The following is a 20220-nucleotide window of genomic DNA, read 5'->3' on the forward strand; positions in this document are numbered from 1 at the left end:
GTGTTACAAGAAGTATACGTGGGGTGAGCTCTGATCATGGGCGTCCGCAGATATGTTTCCGGGGGGGGGCAAATTGTTAACTTCATCACAATCCCCCTTTCACCCTTCTCCCCTCTGCCTTACACCCTTCTCGCCCTTCCCCTTGCACCCTTCTCCCCCTCCCCCTTGCACCATTCTCCCCCTCCACCTTATACCCTACTCCACCTTCGCCTGCCACCCTTTTCTACCTTGCACCATTCTCCCCTCTGTCTTGCACCATTCTCCCCTCTGCCTTGCACCCTTCTCCCCTCTGCCTTGCACCCTTCTCCCCTCTGCCTTGCACCATTCTCCCCACTGCCTTGCACCATTCTCCCCACTGCCTTGCACCCTTCTCCTCTCTGCCTTGCACCCTTCTTTTCTCTACCTTGCACCCTTCTTTTCTCTGGCTTGCACCCTTCTCCTCTCTGCCTTGCACCCTTCTCCCCTCTGCCTTGCACCCTCCTCCCTTCTCCCCTCTGCCTTGCACCCTTCTCCTCTCTGCCTTGCACCCTTCTCCCCTCTGCCTTGCACCATTCTCCCCTCTGCCTTGCACCATTCTCCCCTCTGCCTTGCACCCTTCTCCCCTCTCCCTTGCACACTTCTCCCCTCTGCCTTGCACCCTTCACCCCTCTGTACCCACCCACCCAACGCTCTCCACCAGTCCCCGAACCCTGCACCCACCCAACGCTCTCCACCAGGCCCCTGATCCTGCACCCTCCCAGCGCTTCTCACCAGGCCCCTCACCCTGCACCCACCCAACGCTCTCCACCAGGCCCCTGACCCCGCACCCACCCACCCAACGCTCTCCACCAGGCCTCTGACCCTGTACCCACCCAACGCTCTCCACCAGGCCCTTCACCCTGTACCCACCCAATGCTCTCCACCAGGCCCCTCCCCGTGCACCCACCCACCCAGCGCTCTCCACCAGGCCCCTGACCCCGCACCCACCCACCCAACACTCTCAACCAGGCCTCTGACCCTGTACCCACCCAATGTTCTCCACCAGGCCTCCGACCCTGGACCCACCCACCCACCCAATGCTCTCCACCAGGCCTCTGACCCTGCACCCACCCACACAACGCTCTCCACCAGGCCCCTGACCCTGCACTCATCCACCCAACGCTTTCCACCAGGCCCCTGACCCTGACCCCAGCCACCTGACCCTGCAGTCACCCACCCAACGGTCTGCACCAGGCCCCTAACCCTGCACCCACCCAAAGCTCTCCAACAGGCCCCTGCCCTTGCACCCACCCACTTACGGGTCTCCACTAGGCCACTGACCCTGCACCCACCGACCCAACGGTCTCCACCAGGCCCCTGACCCAGCACCCACCCACACAACGCTCTCCACCAGGCCCCTGACCCTGCACCCACCCAACGCTCTCCACCAGGCACCTGACCCTGTACCCACCCACCCAACAATCTCCACCAGGCCCCTGACCCTGCACCCACCCAGCCAACACTTTCCACCAGGCTCTTGACCCTGCACCCACCCACCCAACGCTCTCCACCAGGCCCCTGACCCTGCACCCACCCACCCAACGGTCTCCACCAGGCCCCTGACCCTGCACCACCCACCCAACGCTCTCCACCAGTCCCATAACCCTGCACCCACCCACCCAACGGTCTCCACCAGGCCTCTGACCCTGTACCCACCCACCCAACGGTCTCCACCAGGCCCCTGACCCTGCAGCCACACACCCAACGCTCTCCACCAGGCTCCTGACCCTGCACCCCTCCCCCCCACTCACCCCACCCAACGCTCTCCACCAGGCCCCTGAACCGGCACCCACCCAACGCTCGCCAACATGCAGCAGTCACGAGTGATGACCCCTCAACGAGGAGTGAGGCAAAGACAGAAGCTGGCAGAGTGCGGCTGCATCAGGGCATAGGCCTCATCCTGGGCCGAGCTCTAGAGGACTTTAAAAGAAGCACTTCGAGAATCTGTTCGAGGTCACCTACCAAAGGTCAAAGGTCAGCTGATCCTGCGATAGTTCAGAGTCGCCTCCTGTAAGGAAGGCTATAGGACCCCTAAGCCTTTGGAGTGACCACTCATCTGGGCCCATTAGCAGTAATTACAGAGTCCCCTAGTCCAGTAATGAGCAGCTCGCCGCTGGGGCAGCAAGAGCAGGTAAGGTGCTGGGGGGGTGCTAGATTGCTAATTTGGTTCCTGAGGCGTGAGCCGGGAACAGCGGCACCATTTAAGCTCCGAATATTTTTAAAATTATTAAATTTTATTTCTTGTGTTTTTAACTTGGGAAACTATCCCCTGTGCACTCCCTACCTCTGACGGCTCCTGCTCACGCTCGAAGCTAAGGCCACAGCAGCTGATCTAACGCTGCCTAGAGAAACACCAGCGCCATCTTGGGTGAGTCAGAGGGCGAGCAGATTACTTGCTAGGCCCTCCCACCCTGATCACTACAAAATGGCTCCTCCCTCCCGGAAGCGCTGGGGACGGGCGCAGCGGGCGTGCCGGCGGCGAGCCCGTCTGCGCCTGTCCACGACCGACCGGGACCAGGGGCCACTGACCCTGCACCATTTCTAGTGTACACCTCTGCGCAGCTCCTCGCCCATCAGGGCGATTGGACTATTAGCCCTTCAACGTCCGATCGCATTATGGCCCTCGGCATCTTTGTATCTTCCTCTGCTCCTACTATTGTCTTTTCATCTATGCCCTCATCTGCCCCTCACTTGGCGTGCTCCCCTACTCCCCCCTTTTCCCCGCTTACCTCTGCCTCCGCCTATCTTCTCAATACTCGCTCTGCGGGAAAACATCAATTGGAATTGTTTAACCTCCTTGACTCTGAGTCCCCTGACTTACTGTTCCTCACGGAAACCTGGTTTTCTGCTGACTCCATGCCTGATGTCCTATCTGCTTTACCTGCTCCTTATTATATCCTTCGGGCAGATCGCCCTGATGGGAAAATTGGCAGAGGTGTGGCCCTGATCGCTAGGTCCCATTTACAGTTTCAACCTTTGGCCCATCCTCCGATACTCAATGTGGACTTTCTAGTTGTCGGCTCCACTAACCTTCTTACTATAGTTCTTCTTTATCGCCCTCCCCAAACTATGCCCCATTTTCTGCCAGCTTTGCAAGACTTATTGGCCGCCCTGGCGATCAATAATTCATCCGTTCTCCTACTGGGGGACTTCAATTATTGGCCTGGTGACCCTAGGGAAGACCAGACCTCTAAAGACTTTTCTGACACACTACGTTGTTTCAATTTTACCTCTCATATTCACACTCCTACTCATACCCGCGGCCATGTCCTTGATCAGATCTGGTCATCTGGCCGAACCATATCGTCCACTATCATCTCTCCCTGCACCTGGTCGGACTGTGGAAAAGTAAATTTTGCCATGTTATATGTGCCTACGTGTTCCCCATCTTATGCTATATGTGCATGATCGATATGCATGTATTCCCCATGATCGATTAAAGACGCAATTACAGTTGTGTCCATCTCTAGTATGCCCGTTTCCAGTTCTCGTGAAAGCAACGAGTATTAAACCCTATGTTGCCACATTTTACAGTGTGCACGTTAATTCATTGAATTGTCCCCGTTTCTAGGCCTCAAAAGGGCCCGGACACCAGATTCAGCTCCTGTCTCCTGAACCCTCTCCGAGGAGCGATACAGCCCCCACCTGCATCCCTGACCCTTCGCTTACTTCCTGCCTCGCAGTGCCCGGCCCGGCCTGGCTCTGCCTCCCAGTCTGCCAAGAGTATGTTATGCTTCTAGTTATCAGTCCAGCCCTCCTTCTCTGCATTCCTAAGCTACTGAATCGCATCAATAGTTTCCGTCATGGTCTAGCCTTACTGTCTCCATGTAAGAGAAATACTGTATTAATATTCATAGAATATTCCTCGCACACGCAATACATGTAGAATTATGCATGCATCAGTCTTAGTGTCTATTAGCCTATGCCCTGATAACTTTTGGATTCTATCAATATGTACTCCAAACACTAGATACTAGATATGCCTTAGGTACATGTCGTTCTGACACTGTAGACTGTAGTCTCCTCTACTAGCGCAGAAGTCATAGCCCCCAGTTCTCCCTGGTAACACGTCATTGCCCGTTTGCGCGCACCACTAGGTTAGAGGTCCCGGCTGCTCAGGTAGCCCCCTCCATGTTTCCGCCCCGTTTATGACACTTCTGTTACGTTTACATCACATGTCTATGTATACGCCCTGTACACGCCTTCTTGTTACATCATTTTGCCCTTATCTTTCGCGACTGCTACGAGTCACGCCTACTGCTACGCCTACTGTATTGAATGTAATGCAATTGTTTTAATATATATACTGTGCACCCATGTTAAAAGTTACGCCTTGTCCATTCCCAGATCCTGCCCCCGGCAGCTGCCATCCGTCTATTCCCATGCAGGCTGTCCTGTTCCTGTCCTTTATGCCTGATTAAAGCCTGTAGACTCAAGATACCTCGAATCCTGTCTCTTATTTATTGAGCTACCTGTTTTATTCACTGTAATCAAAAATAGTACCGGTAATTAATTATTTATTTACCACATAATGGCGCCCGAATAGGGACTTGCCCTTTCCCCACGCGCCGGCGAAGCCACGCAGGCCCCCTGACCCTCTGCAGCCGTGACGGAACTCTACTGCGCACCGGCAGATATTTCTGCTTCAAGTATCCCTCAGGCCCACGGAGGAGACGGAGGTTGCGGTCCAGCATCCAGACGAGGCAGTGAGGAACGCGGCGAGTCCCGACCAGAGCCCAAGCCGAGAGTCCAAGGTCCGAGGTACCCGGAGGCCCACCTGTAACTGAAGTCCGAAGTTCGTAGTCCGTCGTCGTAGCAGTCCCGTCCAGTCCGAGGCCTTCCGTTCTTGCTGCCCGGTGAGTACCGTTGCTGGGGTAGTATCTAGACAGGGTCAATTAATTTGTCTCTGGTCCGTGGGTTTGGGTACGCAAATCCAACACGAAGTGTTCACCTAGGTGGACGCGGGTCCTGACGTGTCTCTTTATGGGACCGGTATGTTTCGTACTGTTTTAGCAGTGCATCTAGTAATTCCAGTAAGTTCCGTTCTCGAGTAAATTCATGTGTTCTGTTCTCAGTATATCAGGTAATATTTCTGTCCGAACTGTTATTCTAAATGTTATTCAATGTGTTTTCAATGTCGTGGTATGAGTGATTTGTTTTTCCAGTCATTATTGTGTTTATCGTGTATTGTATCGTGTTCAGATTCCAGCCTAAAGAATGCCTCTATTCTCTAAGTTACGTCAGTTAAAAACCAGAAAAGGATTGCTCGAGGAAGCAGTTCCTGTCCCGCCTAGGGACAGTCCAGGTCATTTTATGTATCATAAGCATGGCTTAAGTGCCATATTATATCTAGATTTATGGGTGGATTACACCAAGGAATTAGAAGAGAAATATAGATGGCCCGTATCAGGTACATGGGATGCTGAGTGCATCATGCGAGTAGAAGAAGCATTATGGAAAAAGAGAGCCAGACAGTCCCAGAAAGATGCCATCGAGTTATGGCGCAAAGAATCTCATAGAAGAACAGAAAAAGAAATCAGAAAAACAGAATTAAGTAGGGAATCTTCAGAAAGAGCCCAAGAAAGGGAATTAATCGAAGTAGGTGAACGAGTTAAAGCAGAACAGTCAGACAGACAGAGAAATGCCCTTATTAAGGGTATGTATCCTCTTCTTGCCGAGGGCTTGCCAAAAGCAACCCCGGAAGCACCATGTAATTTTCCGCCACCATTAGTTCCGATTAAGCTACGTCACAAACCGACCGCAGCTGATATTTTTCTCTCGTCCTACTTGGACGATACAGTCCCAGCATATGCTAATCCTGTTCCGCCTGCTCCTGTAAATAACGTAATTCCTGTTCCTCCAGCCACCGGGGCACCCGTTGCAGCACCTGTTACGGTACCCCCGGTCCAGCCCACAGTACATGTACCCGCTACATCAGTCACTCTCCCAACACGTACAGTACACACTGACGATTCTAGTTTAGGAGCCACGGGGGGAAGTCCTCCTGGAACCCCGCCTCAACCCAGACGTACAACGCTACTCGAGCTACATGAACGAGCGTTACAGCGTTCGCCAAAAATTCAGTCATTTGCAGATATCAAGCGAGCACTTACCGAATGCCGTTATGATCCAGTTTCAGGCGATGGTGATATGGTCATATATTCATTGTGTTTAAGACGGGTGACCGAATATTTGGACACCCTGCCCAATATGAAGGAATATCTAGACAGAATATATCGTTTTATCCGTACAGGAGTAGATCCAGAAAGTATTGGCGACGCCATGGTTCAAAGAAAAGTTGAGATTCAGCTCATGCTTTTAAAGTTTCTAATTAATTGTTTAATAAGGGAACAAGATTATCCGGATAAAGATCCGGAAGAAATGAAAGTCCTGACTAGGTGGAGTGACCATATAGCCGAGGGAAGACACAAGACACAGAACTGTATAGAGAGTATGTACAAGAAAATTCGTAGGGAAATAATAAAGTTACACGAGAAACGAGAAGCAGCACAAGTAACCGAGAAAGAAGACAACTCTGATAATGAAGAGGTAGATGACGAGAATCCCTCCAGAATAGCGTATGTAGGTAGAACTAGACTTCCCGATCGACATTCACGCCTAGATCACAAGAAAGTTTTCCCTCCTCCAGTACCAGAACAAGGCTCTCTTGAACAAGTATTCCAAGCTACCGATCACATTCTGAAATCACGAATAGGCTATAGTGAGCTTAGTACAATGCATGAACAAGAACTAGCCCGATCAGCAGTCCGATGGATTACTGATTCTACCACTTTTCCAGACGAAATAGTGGCACAAATGTTTCTGAAACTGCCCCCAGCCGAGCAGCGACTGGTGGGTATGTATATGATCCAGCACCTCATTACACTGTATGAGGGACAGCATTCTGATCCAGGTCCACTACATGATGTTTTGAACGAGTTACTCCAGTATAGATGGAGAGGTCTAGGTACCGATTTAATTAGTATCATTCTAGAACAGCGCCACAAATACCGAACGTTTCTGAATCCGCATTTTGTTCATGTCTCACCCCCAGAAAGTAAATCATTTTACATAGATAGACAGCATCCGTTACGAGAAGTACACCCAGTTAGAGGAACGGGTGGTGAACTAGAACGAGTATTTGTTTACACCCCTATCACAAAGATGGAACTCTTAGAGATGAAAAAGTTAATTCCCTGTCACGACAAAGATCCAGCAGGGTTCCACCGTGAATTAAAAGACATGCTCCGTATGGGAGAATACACGTATCCTGATATCATTAAAATGTTAAAGGTTCTGTTGCCCGCAGGGGTATATGAAAAACTCAAGGAAAAAGAATGGGAGGTGGGAGAGAAAAAGATTGATTGGACAGCTCTAGAAGCTGAAGATAATATACGAGTACCAGGTACCGGTCTTGGGGATAAATGTAAAGAATTGCCCGAGTTATTGATACAAGTTTTGCCAAGATTATTAGCCACGAAAAAGGAAGATTGGGATGCAATTTCAGCTTGTAAACAGAAACAAGATGAAGACACTAATGATTTTTATTCTAGATTTGAAAAATGTTTTATTATTAACAGTGGTCTGAAAACAAGTAGTGAATCGTACCCTCATCTTTTTGTCACCAAACTAGTCGAGAATTCAAGTCCACAAGTTAAAAATCGAGTTTTGAAAGTCGAAAGTACTTGGCAAGCTAATACTCCGTCACAAATGTTACAAATGCTCCAGTATCACCAGAATAGAATCAGGGAAGAGCAAGAACACGAAAGGAGACGTATGAAAGACACGAAAATGAAAGTATTAGTTGCACAATCTGTTCCACAAGACAGTCAGAAGAGGGGTCCGAATCAAGCCAGTCATCCTGCAGCTCCCGTTAAAGGGACTTGCAATTACTGTAAACAGCCAGGTCATTTTATAAACGAGTGTGCAGTTCTGAAACACAACATAGCTACTGGTAAAACTAAAGAAAGACCACGTCCGCCTAGACAAGAACAAGTTTCACAGACTTCTCAGTCACCACAGAATGCACAACAGACAGTTCCAGCACCGCAGCCTATCGCTGCAACACAGCATGTTACACAGCAGATGTACCAGTATGCCCAGACGGAGTATCCAGATTATCAGCCATATTCATGAAACAGCCTAGAGAGGGAGGTAGGCTTGCCTCTCATCGAGATACCTGTAGATCAAGAGGGTCCCTATGTACACAGTCAAGTATTAGGGAAAGACAGAAAGTTTCTGATTGATACAGGGGCAAGTAGGACTACTATCAGTCATAACGAGGTTCCAGGGGCTCCACTCTCAGGCTCTAGAAATGTTTCCCTTGGATTTTCAGGAAAGCCGATTGTTAATGAAATTTCAAAACCAGTTACTCTAGAAGTTGGTCCATTGTCCCGAACTACTGATTTGTTACTTACGAAATCATGTCCAGAAAATTTGTTAGGCATTAAGACATTAAAGGAATTAGGTGCAGTTATTTGCTGTTCCCCAGAGGGGGTTCGTTTGTTTTTGAGAGACTTTAAAGGTCATTATGTATTACGTGATTTTGATCCAAGATTATTGAATGTACCACAGCATTTATGGGCGCAAGGTCCAACTGATGTAGGTTGTATGCATATCACACCCCATCGTGTGGCTCTAAAGCAAGGTGTAGTTTTGCCACGAATCAGACAGTATAGATTGCCACCTGAGGCTGTAGCAGCCTTATCCAAAATTATTGACGAACTTATTGCCCAAGGAGTGGTTGTAGAAACTGACTCCAATGTATGTAATTCTCCTATCATTCCAGTCCTGAAACGTACGGATCCAAATGCACCTCCAGTATATCGATTAGTGATTGACCTTCGAGAGCTTAATAAATGTATCATACCACAGTACCCAGTGGTCCCAGATATTTCGTCACTTTTGACAGCCATTGATTCTGAAGCTACGTTCTTCACAGTTATCCATCTCAAGAACGCATTCTTCAGTGTCCCCATTCATCCAGACAGCCAGTTCCTTTTCGGTTTCTGTTTAAATGGAAGAAGCTATAAATTCACACGAGCTCCTCAAGGTTTCACAGAAAGTCCTAGTATTTACAGTCAAGCACTTAAGAGACAACTAGACAATATTCACATGCCAACTGACACTGCCCTGCTCCAGTATGTCAATGATCTACTGATCACAGCCCGTTCTGAACGTGACTGCGAGCGAGCGTCGCTTACAGTCCTGTTTTTTCTGGCCGAGCAGGGGCACAAGGTGTCCCCTTCCAAATTACAATTCTGTGTCCAGCAAGTGGTCTACTTGGGACACTTACTGTCCAAGTGGGGTAGGCAGTTGACACCTGACCGTATCCAGTTAATAGCGAGTCTTCCACAGCCCAAGACACAGAAGGAGGTACGAGCTTTTATTGGCCTCACTTCTTACTGCAGACAATGGATTCCTCAGTATGCATTTCTAGCCAAGCCACTGATACAATTAACGACACAGGAGGCAGCCGTATCGACTGTCCTCCCTTGGACCCAGGAACATACACTTGTTTTTAATGAGTTAAAGAAAGCCTTATGCCAAGCACCAGTTCTAGCAACACCGAACTACAGTAAGCCTTTTACACTTTTTGTCACAGAACGTGATGGTACTGCATTATCTGTTCTTACACAAGATCAAGCAGGACAATACAAGCCCTGTGCTTATTTTTCTAGCACATTAGATCCAGTAGCCCAGGCTCTGCCTGCGTGCCTCAAGTCAGTTGCAGCCACAGCTCTAGCGATCAGACAAAGTGATTCCATAGTATTAGGACACTCCCTGACAGTACAAGTTCCACACTCCGTGGAAGTTCTTTTAAACCGAACCCAGACTCAGCACTTGACAATTGCACGTTTAACAGGTTATGAACTTACACTGTTCCAGCCACACATAGAAATCAGACGCTGCAACATTCTAAATCCTGCTACACTGTTACCGTCAGTTACTTCAAATCCTGCCACACATGACTGTGTGGAAGTTGTTAACATTATGACAAAGCCAAGACAAGACCTGACCGATATTGCATTACCTAATCCAGACCTGACACTTTATGTGGATGGTTCATGTATGAGAACAAGTACAGGAGAACTAGTAGCCGCGTATGCAGTGACTACTGAAACCGAAGTTATAGAAACACATCGTATTGACACCCTGTCTGCTCAAGCAGCAGAGTTAGTCGCTCTGACCCAAGCCTGCATACGTGCCAAGAACCTGAAAGTAAACATATATACAGATTCACGTTATGCATTCGGAGTCGTACACGACTTTGGAGTGCTCTGGCAAGAACGAGGTTTCATGACTTCTCATGGAACCAAGATTCAGGATGGTCTCCTCATTCAAGCTCTGTTAGATGCAATACATTTACCGACAGCTATTGCTATCATGAAGTGCAAGGCACATACGAAAGTCACTGACATTATTTCCCAAGGTAACGATCTAGCAGATCGAACAGCCAAGCTTACAGCTCAGACTCCAGACATTCCAGTTAACACGACACAGACACCCACTCCAGATCAGACTACTTGTATGACAGTTAAGGACCCTACACAAGATGTCATAGACATACAGTTACATGCTACTCCTGAAGAAATCAAGAAATGGTCCGAACAAGGAGGGGTCCAGACAGATCAAGGATGGTTGACGAAGGGAAAAGCCACATGGTTTCTCCCCGACTCTATGGTTCAAGTCATTATCAATACCGCACATAGTCCAGCACATCTAGGAGAAAAAGCTATGTTAGACAGTATTCAGAACCTTTGGTTCAACAAGCATTTACGAGCTGCAGCTAAGCAGAAAGTCCGTACCTGTATGATATGTTGTCAGTTCAATCCAGGTAAAAGTGTCCCGGTGGAACAAGGGGGATTCCAACCTCCTGACCACCTTTTTGAGGTCCTCCAGATGGATTATATTCAGATGGAGCGATGTCGAGGTTTCAAGTATGTCCTCGTAGTTGTATGCGCTTTGTCCAGGTGGACAGAAGCATATCCAGTTCCAGATTACACAGCTGCGACCACTGCCAGGCAGTTGGTTCGTGAGTTCTTTCCCCGCTATGGACTCCCTAGGGTCGTGTATTCAGATAACGGCCAGCCATTCTCATCCGAGCTTATGAAACATGTTTCCCTTCTGTTAGGGTACCAGTGGAAGTTCCATTGTGTGCGCCATCCTGAAGCAGCCGGTCTCGTAGAGAGACATAATCAGACTTTGAAAATCCGCATTGCAAAAGTATGTAGAGAAAAAGGTGTAGACTGGCTAGTAGCCCTGCCAGTTGCTTTATTCTATATGAGGATGGTTGCACATTCCAGATCAGGTCTGTCCCCGTATGAGGTCGTATTCGGCCGCCCTCCAAACATGTGGGGTACGCCTAGACCCCGTAGTATTACAGACGTTTCCAGTAATATGCTGACAGATTACCTAGCTTCCTTGATGTCTGCCCTACACTCTTGTCGTTCACAGGTTGCTGCTGCATTTCCAGACAACACCGAGGTGAAACCGCATGAAGTCGTTCCTGGTGAACACGTATTGGTCCGCAATTTTGATCGTTCAAGTCCGCTGGAACCCCGTTGGAAAGAGCCTCGAATGGTGTTGTTAACAACAAGGACCGCCGTGAAACTTGAAGGCAGGAAGGGCTGGGTCCACACCAGCCATATTAAAAAGTTCCATGGATTACGAGAAAAGACTTTTGCTAAGGACTGCCTTATTCCTAAAGACTGCCTAAAAACAGACTCTGAACTCAAGCTTCCCCTGTTAGAGAAAACTCCGCAGCAGGAGTATAAAGAGAAACTCAGGTCTAGTAAAATAAGTCAGCCAGTTTAATTGTCTAAGTCCCTCTCGGGTGAAACGGTTAGACAGGTTCCTGACATGTATGAGATAGACCCACACAGTGAGAGAGTTAGTCAAAACTCCAAAAGATGTATTATCGTTCTATTTTTCTTGTTATTTTTGAGTCTTATGGTTACCTGCACAAGTTATGCTTTACATTTATGTTTTCCAATTTCACATGTACATATGTTTTCTAATGCTACAGTAGAGCACACATTTAGTGATCTGCCTCCTCACGAGCTATCCTATCGTCTTGCCATGCGAAATAATACATTCATCCGAATGTTACACTATTCACACCAGACCAGCAATGCTACTAATTGTTGGGTGTGTGGTCGACTCCCCCCTTTCCAGACACCGAAGGGAGTTCTGCCACTCTTTCCTTATCCGTTTTCACATAATGGTTCATGTGGAGCATGGTCCACGTTAACGTCATCCTCAACTGATATGTCCCTTCTGAATCGAACATGTTTTCCAGACAAGCAAGGTCTTTCCCATAGAACAGGGTTAGATCTAGAAAATGAAGTGTATGATTTAGGTAATTATTCTTCGAATTTCATGGTCCTGAATGTTCAGTCCGATACTACTCCAGATTTGCCTGCAATTTCAGTACTACCAGTCAAAGGCGAATTATGTGTCAGAAAGAATGGTTCCGCACATGTAGGACATAGTGATTGTACTACTACTGTCGAGTATAGTGACAGTGGGAAATCTATTTTCAAAGCCTCACGTCATTCTTATTTTGTTTGTGGTCAGACCGCACATGTTCGTCTGCCCCTCGATTGGGATGGAACATGTTATATTGCCTTCCTACTGCCACCAGTTTTTCTAGCCCCATCTGATTATCACAGAAACACACATCTAGTACACGTTAGACATAGAAGGGAGATCGAGTCCCCAATTGTCGATCAAACTGAACCTGCTCTAGAACAATATCAAGACTTCAATAAAGGTTTCTTCTTCTTTATAGGACCTGTCCAGAATAGTAAATTAATACGTAGGTTAACCAGAACCCTTGAAGCAGTAGTGAATGAGACTACTTCCGCTCTAGGTAACTTAACCGAAGAGCAATCTGCTATGAGATTTGTCGTGCTCCAAAATCGTCTCGTTCTTGACGTCATACTGGCCGATAGAGGAGGAGCATGTAGAGTCATCGGATCTAGTTGCTGCATTTTCATTCCTAATAATGCGCCGTCTGTTTATTCAGCTATAACCAGACTTCATAAAATTGCCCATCAGTTACACCAGAATCCAGGCACCTGGACATGGTCCGGTTGGCTCTGGAGTATCATATCTGCCTGGGGATGGAAAGTATTGTCATTCCTAGGTATTGCAGTAATGATCATTTTCAGTTGCTGCCTCTGTATACAATGTGGGCCTGCGATTTGCGGCATGTGTGCTACCTCTTGTATTCCTAGTCCTAAATCCCGCTCCAAGACAATTCGAGACGAGCAAATGATGCTATATGAAATGATAGATGGTATTATGAATATTGATGTTTCCTGATGGAAACGTAGGGCACAAGGAGGGAATGTGGAAAAGTAAATTTTGCCATGTTATATGTGCCTACGTGTTCCCCATCTTATGCTATATGTGCATGATCGATATGCATGTATTCCCCATGATCGATTAAAGACGCAATTACAGTTGTGTCCATCTCTAGTATGCCAGTTTCCAGTTCTCGTGAAAGCAACGAGTATTAAACCCTATGTTGCCACATTTTACAGTGTGCACATTAATTCATTGAATTGTCCCCGTTTCTAGGCCTCAAAAGGGCCCGGACACCAGATTCAGCTCCTGTCTCCTGAACCCTCTCCGAGGAGCGATACAGCCCCCACCTGCATCCCTGACCCTTCGCTTACTTCCTGCCTCGCAGTGCCCGGCCCGGCCTGGCTCTGCCTCCCAGTCTGCCAAGAGTATGTTATGCTTCTAGTTATCAGTCCAGCCCTCCTTCTCTGCATTCCTAAGCTACTGAATCGCATCAATAGTTTCCGTCATGGTCTAGCCTTACTGTCTCCATGTAAGAGAAATACTGTATTAATATTCATAGAATATTCCTCGCATACGCAATACATGTAGAATTATGCATGCATCAGTCTTAGTGTCTATTAGCCTATGCCCTGATAACTTTTGGATTCTATCAATATGTACTCCAAACACTAGATAATAGATATGCCTTAGGTACATGTCGTTCTGACACTGTAGACTGTAGTCTCCTCTACTAGCGCAGAAGTCATAGCCCCCAGTTCTCCCTGGTAACACGTCATTGCCCGTTTGCGCGCACCACTAGGTTAGAGGTCCCGGCTGCTCAGGTAGCCCCCTCCATGTTTCCGCCCCGTTTATGACACTTCTGTTACGTTTACATCACATGTCTATGTATACGCCCTGTACACGCCTTCTTGTTACATCATTTTGCCCTTATCTTTCGCGACTGCTACGAGTCACGCCTACTGCTACGCCTACTGTATTGAATGTAATTCAATTGTTTTAATATATATACTGTGCACCCATGTTAAAAGTTACGCCTTGTCCATTCCCAGATCCTGCCCCCGGCAGCTGCCATCCGTCTATTCCCATGCAGGCTGTCCTGTTCCTGTCCTTTATGCCTGATTAAAGCCTGTAGACTCAAGATACCTCGAATCCTGTCTCTTATTTATTGAGCTACCTGTTTTATTCACTGTAATCAAAAATAGTACCGGTAATTAATTATTTATTTACCACAGGACCACTCGATCATTTCCTTTTCTATTGATCTCTCAGTCATTAACAAGCCCCCCTGCCCAAGAATGTCCTCGCACGAAATTGGAATCGGGTGGATTTTAACGCCCTTCAATATTCCCTGGCGACCTCCCTTCCTGACCTATCAGACCTCCCCCTTGATTTACAGGTCGACTCCATTAATTCTTGGCTTTCCTCCTCTTGCGACCAGGTCGCTCCTCTCAGGAGGGTCAAGTCTTGTCGTCTCCACGATGCCAACAAATGGTTTTCATGTGACCTTAAAACCCTTAAATTGGCCCTTCGGCAAGCAGAGCGACAGTGGAGACGCAAGTACTGCCCCCTCCTGAGGGACCGATACAGGTCCCTCCTGAAAAATTACAAAAGAGCCATCCTTTCAGCTAAGTTAGAATACTTCTCGGGCAGAATCTTATCTGCAACCAATAAATCTAGGGAGATTTTTTCCATCGTCCACAATCTGGCCACATCTGATAGAGTTAACCCTAATCCTATCCCCTCTGAATCCCTCTGCTTGTCTCTCAACGATTTCTTCCTTGAGAAGATTGCCAATATCAAACGCAATATCCCCCCACCTTCTTCCCCTCTCCCCGCCGCTTCCCTTCCCCGTCTGCTCTCTTCCCTCGATCACTATCCCCCCATCTCGAGGGATTCTTTCCTCGCCTTGCTCGGGAAAGTCAAGTCAGGTTCTCCTGCTGACTGTGGCCCGGCTCGTATACTAAGAGAGCTGTTTACTGGGTGCCCCGATCCCCCTTATCCCTTCTTAACGCGTCCATCTTCCAGGGTATAGTTCCATCCTCGTTTAAATCTGCCACAGTCTCTGCTCCCTTATCTTGGCAAGATCTTGGAGAGCCATATTACTTCATGCCTGTCGGCCTACTTGGAGGACAATCATCTTCTTGCCTCTCATCAAGCTGGCTTCCGCCCAGTCCACTCGACTGAAACGGTGGTCACTTCTGTTCTTGATGTATTGAAGAGCAAGGCGGACTCCAACTCCCCTCAGGCCCTGGTGCTCCTTGACTTGTCCGCCGCTTTTGACACGGTCGACCATTCCATCCTCCTCGGCCGTGTCAGGGCGGCGGGCATTCAGGGTACTGCCCTCTCCTGGCTCTCCTCGTTCCTCCAAGGCAGGACGCAGGCCATCCGTCTCTCTGGTTTTTCTGCCCCCCCCCCCCCGTCCGGTGCCTTGTGGGGTCCCCCAAGGTTCCTCTCTATCTCCCCTTCTCTTTAACCTCTATATCTATCCCCTCATCATTTCTTTACTCAGCATGGATGTCTCTGTGTACAACTACGCGGACGACCTTCAGCTGATTTTTTACCTTTCCCCTACTCCTGGCTCCCTTCTTAAACTTCAAACTGTGCTCATTTTTATTTCTGACTGGATGAACGAAAACCATCTCAAGCTTAACCCGGACAAAACGGAGCTAGTCCTGACTGGTGGCGCCATTAGCCATTGGACCCCCGCCTTTTGGCCTTCCATCTTCGGCCCCCCTCCGGTCCCCTCGGCAACGGTAAAAACTCTTGGCATTAAAATCAGTCAGGACCTCTCCATGCGTCCTCAGGTTAGCTCTGTTGTGTCGTCCTGTTTTCTGTCCCTCAGGATCATTCGCAAGGTTTCCCGTTTTTTTTCCTTTGACGCCCTCAAAATAATTGTCCTGGCCATGATTCTTTCCCGGTTGGACTACGGGAACTGCCTGTATGCGGGCATCCCTGCCTATGAGCTCCGGCGCCTTCAGACCATCCAAAATCAGGTAGCCCGTCTAGTCCACCGACTTCCCAAATATCATCATACTACCCCCCTCCTCAAGTCCCTTCATTGGCTCCCCATCCTGCAGAGAACTCTCTTCAAGATGGGATGCCTAGTCTTTATGGCCCGTGCCCGCACTGCCCCCATTTTCATTAACTCCCTGATTAGCCATTACCTTCCTAGCCGCAATCTCCGGTCCTCCAGTCAGGCACTCCGTAATGTTCCCCGTTTCCGTAAATCCAGAACTGGTGGCACCAGATTTTCTATTCTTGCTGGAACAGTCTTCCACTTACTATTCGAGTCATCCCTGTCTACCCCCATTTCCGCAAGGCGCTTAAAACACACCTGTATGCCCAAGCCTTCACCATCTTGTAATTCCCTGGCTGCCTCTTCCATCTGATACTTTCTAGCTATTAGCGCCAGGAAGCCGCTTGGTCGCAGTGCGCTCTATAAATATTTTGAAACTCAAACTCAATAAGCAATCACCAGATACAGTGGCGTCACTAGGGGGGTGCGAGGGGTGAGGACCGCACCGGGTGACACCATCATATGGGGTGACACTCGCCCGTCTAACGTTATTTTTGATAACGAAATGGAGCAAACTGGTTCTGTACTTTTCTTGTTTTGTGTAAGTAAAATGGAACACGCTTACTTTGCTTCATGTCCCCTCATCTTTCAGATTTGAAAAGTAGGGAAATGTGTTTCACCCCACCCCACCTTAATATACAAACAGTGTACAAATAGTGTGACATTAGTTCCTGCCATGTTTGTTGTCTTGCACAAGCAGCTTAATAAAGGGGGCACGTTGGCTACTCCTGTGTTTTTGTACCACTGAAACTTATCTATGAAAAGCTCCCCTGTAGGAACTTCAGCGAAAACTCAAAACGTCACTGTTCATGCATTGCTCACACGTCTGTGCCCCGCTCACATGCACACAACCTTCAACCACTCACAGTTACACCAGGGACCTCACAGTGCCCCCAACTTTCCTCTCTCCCCAAGCACAGCATGCAGGGTGCAAGTGGCGGCTGTATAATACAGCTACATGACCAGCAGATGGCAATAGAGGCCCAGGGGTGCAGCAGGCAGCTCGGGAAGGGGCATGGAGCATTAGGGCACCCTCTATCAGTGTGGCGACTGGGCTTGGCCACACAGGGCACAGGACCTGAGCTGTGGACAGACTGCCACTTCTTCATGCAGGAAAGTGGGCGACCCAGCGGAGACAGGGCAGAGCCGACAGCTCACAGATTGAAGACTGTCCGTGCCAGGGGGCATGGCGCTGCACCTCAACCATAGGTAGAGTGCAAGTGGGTACATGGCAGTGGGACTTTCTGCCTACTGTGGACACGGAACATTTAGACAGGACAGGCTCTAATTGCAGAAAAATAGGGCAACAGCAGCCTCAGAGACTAACAGAGTGACAAGACAGGAAGACATGCACTGGACTCATTCACAGAGAATCCGGACAGTCAGCTTAACCGGGCTCACAGAAACAGGACAGGCAGCTCCACTGTATTAGTATTAGTATTAGTATTAAACCATTTTATAACGCGCTCCATTACTGGGGAGTATCCTGGCGCGAAAGAGGGAAAAAAAACAGGCAGCAAAACACAGAGAAAAAAAAACACATCATATTGTACTCTTGAAAAGGTGAGTTTTCAGGTGTTTTTTAAATGCAGCCACTGTTGGCATGGAACGCAGATGGAAAGGGAGAGCGTTCCAGGCCCGGGCCACAATCACAGAAATCGACTGGCCACCAAGTCTGGCACGTTTAAAGCGTGGAAGGGACAATTTAAACAGAGTAGAAGATCTCAGGGTACGTGCAGGGACATAGCTGGTAAATCTCTTTCTCAGATACAGGGGGCCTTGATCATGAGTTGCCCGAAACGCCAGCACCAGAGATTTAAACACAATACGCTGTCTAACAGGAAGCCAATGGAGCGTGCGCATCTCCGCGCGAACGCTCTTCCATCTAGGTATGTTAAATAATAGACGGACAGCCGCATTCTGAATAATTTGCAGGCGCTGCACCAGATAGGCAGGAATGCCACTAAACAGTGCATTGGCATAATCCAACCTAGCCAATATGAGCGCCCGAGCAACCGACTCCCTCGCATCCCTGGGGAGCAGGGGGAAGAATTTGCGAAGCATTCTCAAAGTGGCAAAGCAGGTGCCTGTAAGCTTTTTAATATGATGCTCAAATCTAAGGTCCTCTGCGAACCAGATGCCAAGATTTTTGGCAGGTCTCCCCATCTCCTTCGGGCCAGGAATGTTAGAGGGCCACAATGAGCTCCTGAACGAGGGGGGAAAAGAGCCATAAAAGAGCACCTCCGATTTGTCCTCGTTACACTTCAGCTGGGCCTGCGTTAACCAGCGAAATACAGAGGACAAACACAGGTGGACCGTAGATGTATCCAGATCGGCATCAGGCCAGGTGAACAGCAGTTGGGTATCGTCAGCATACCCTATGATCTTAGCCCCAAACTGTTCCGCTAGATAAACCAGGGGAGTGATGTAAACATTGAACAGTAAGGGGCTAAGAGTTGACCCCTGCGGGACACCTGTGAGCAGAGGTTTGGGCTCAGAGGCATGGGGAGGCAGCCAGACCTGCTGGGTCCTATCAGATAAAAAAGAGGACAGCCAATCTAGGACAACCCCCCCAATGCCTATAGCCGACAGCCGGCCGAGGAGGAGCTCATGAGGGACGGTATCGAACGCGGCAGAGAGGTCCAATAAAATTAGGACCGCTCTGCCACCTCCGTCTAAACAGGCCCGGATAGCCTCGGTCATCTCCACCAGGGCCGTCTCGGTGCTGTAAGCAGCCCTGAAGCCCGATTGGGCGGGATGGAGGGCGTTAGAGGTTTCAACAAAGCTCTCCAATTGTTGAAGTACTACCTTCTCACAAATTTTAGTAAGTGCCGGTAGAAGGGAAATCGGGCGATAATTCCCGGGAGTCGCCACGTCCAGTCCAGGTTTCTTCAAGAGTGGCAGAAGTTTGGCCCGTTTCCAGACAGGAGGAACCTCGCCCGCAACCAGGGAGAGGTTCACTATCTGCGTGGTCTCAGCACAGACAGTATCCGCCACTTCCGAGAGCACCCGGGCCGGACACGGGTCAGTTGGAGAGCCAGATTTTAGGGACTGAAGGAGGGGGAGAACAGCATCCTCCGCAATCTGCACAAAGTTAGTAAGTTGCTGTCCAGAGCATGGGCAGAAAGAGGGGTGCGGGCCATCTGCAGAGCTGTCACTGGGAAGAGCAGCTAAAAGGTCCTGCTGGATCCTTGCTATTTTAGTAGAAAAAAAAGTTGACAGCTCTTCGCACCATTGCGCCGAGGACAAAAGGGAAACAGCCTCAGCGACAGGTGCAACAAAGCTTTTAACAATGGCAAAGATCTCCCTGCCATTGTTATCTGCCTTGGCAATTCGCCCCGCATAATAGTTCCCCTTAGCTACCTTGATGGCTGCATAATAATCTTTTTGGGCAAGCCTTAGGGCGGATTTAGCCTCAGAGCTATATGCACGTCTCCACGCTCGTTCAAATTTTTTGCACCCCAGCTTCATTTCCCTCAGTTCAGGGGAGAACCAAGGTTGAGAAGGAGCGCGTCTAGCTCTGGCCAGCGTGGTTTGCTTAGTGGAGACAGCAGCCACCTGCCGTATCCACTCATTAAACTCACCAATCGCATCGTCCAAAATTGTCCTAGAATTTGGACGGGTTTTAGACAGAGCCTGTCTGAACACAGGTAGGTTAATTTTTTGGGAATAACATATAAGAGGTGGAGGACTAGACTCCTCCATCTCCCACATAAACCTAACCAGATCATGGTCGGACCAGGTTGTTTTTTCAGTGACCACAGACTGAATAGGGAAATTGGAGCACACCAGATCAAGCAGATGACCACCCG

The sequence above is a fragment of the Lissotriton helveticus genome, chromosome 8 (assembly GCF_964261635.1).
Source record: "Lissotriton helveticus chromosome 8, aLisHel1.1, whole genome shotgun sequence".
In the NCBI taxonomy this organism is placed as follows: Eukaryota; Metazoa; Chordata; class Amphibia; order Caudata; family Salamandridae; genus Lissotriton; species Lissotriton helveticus.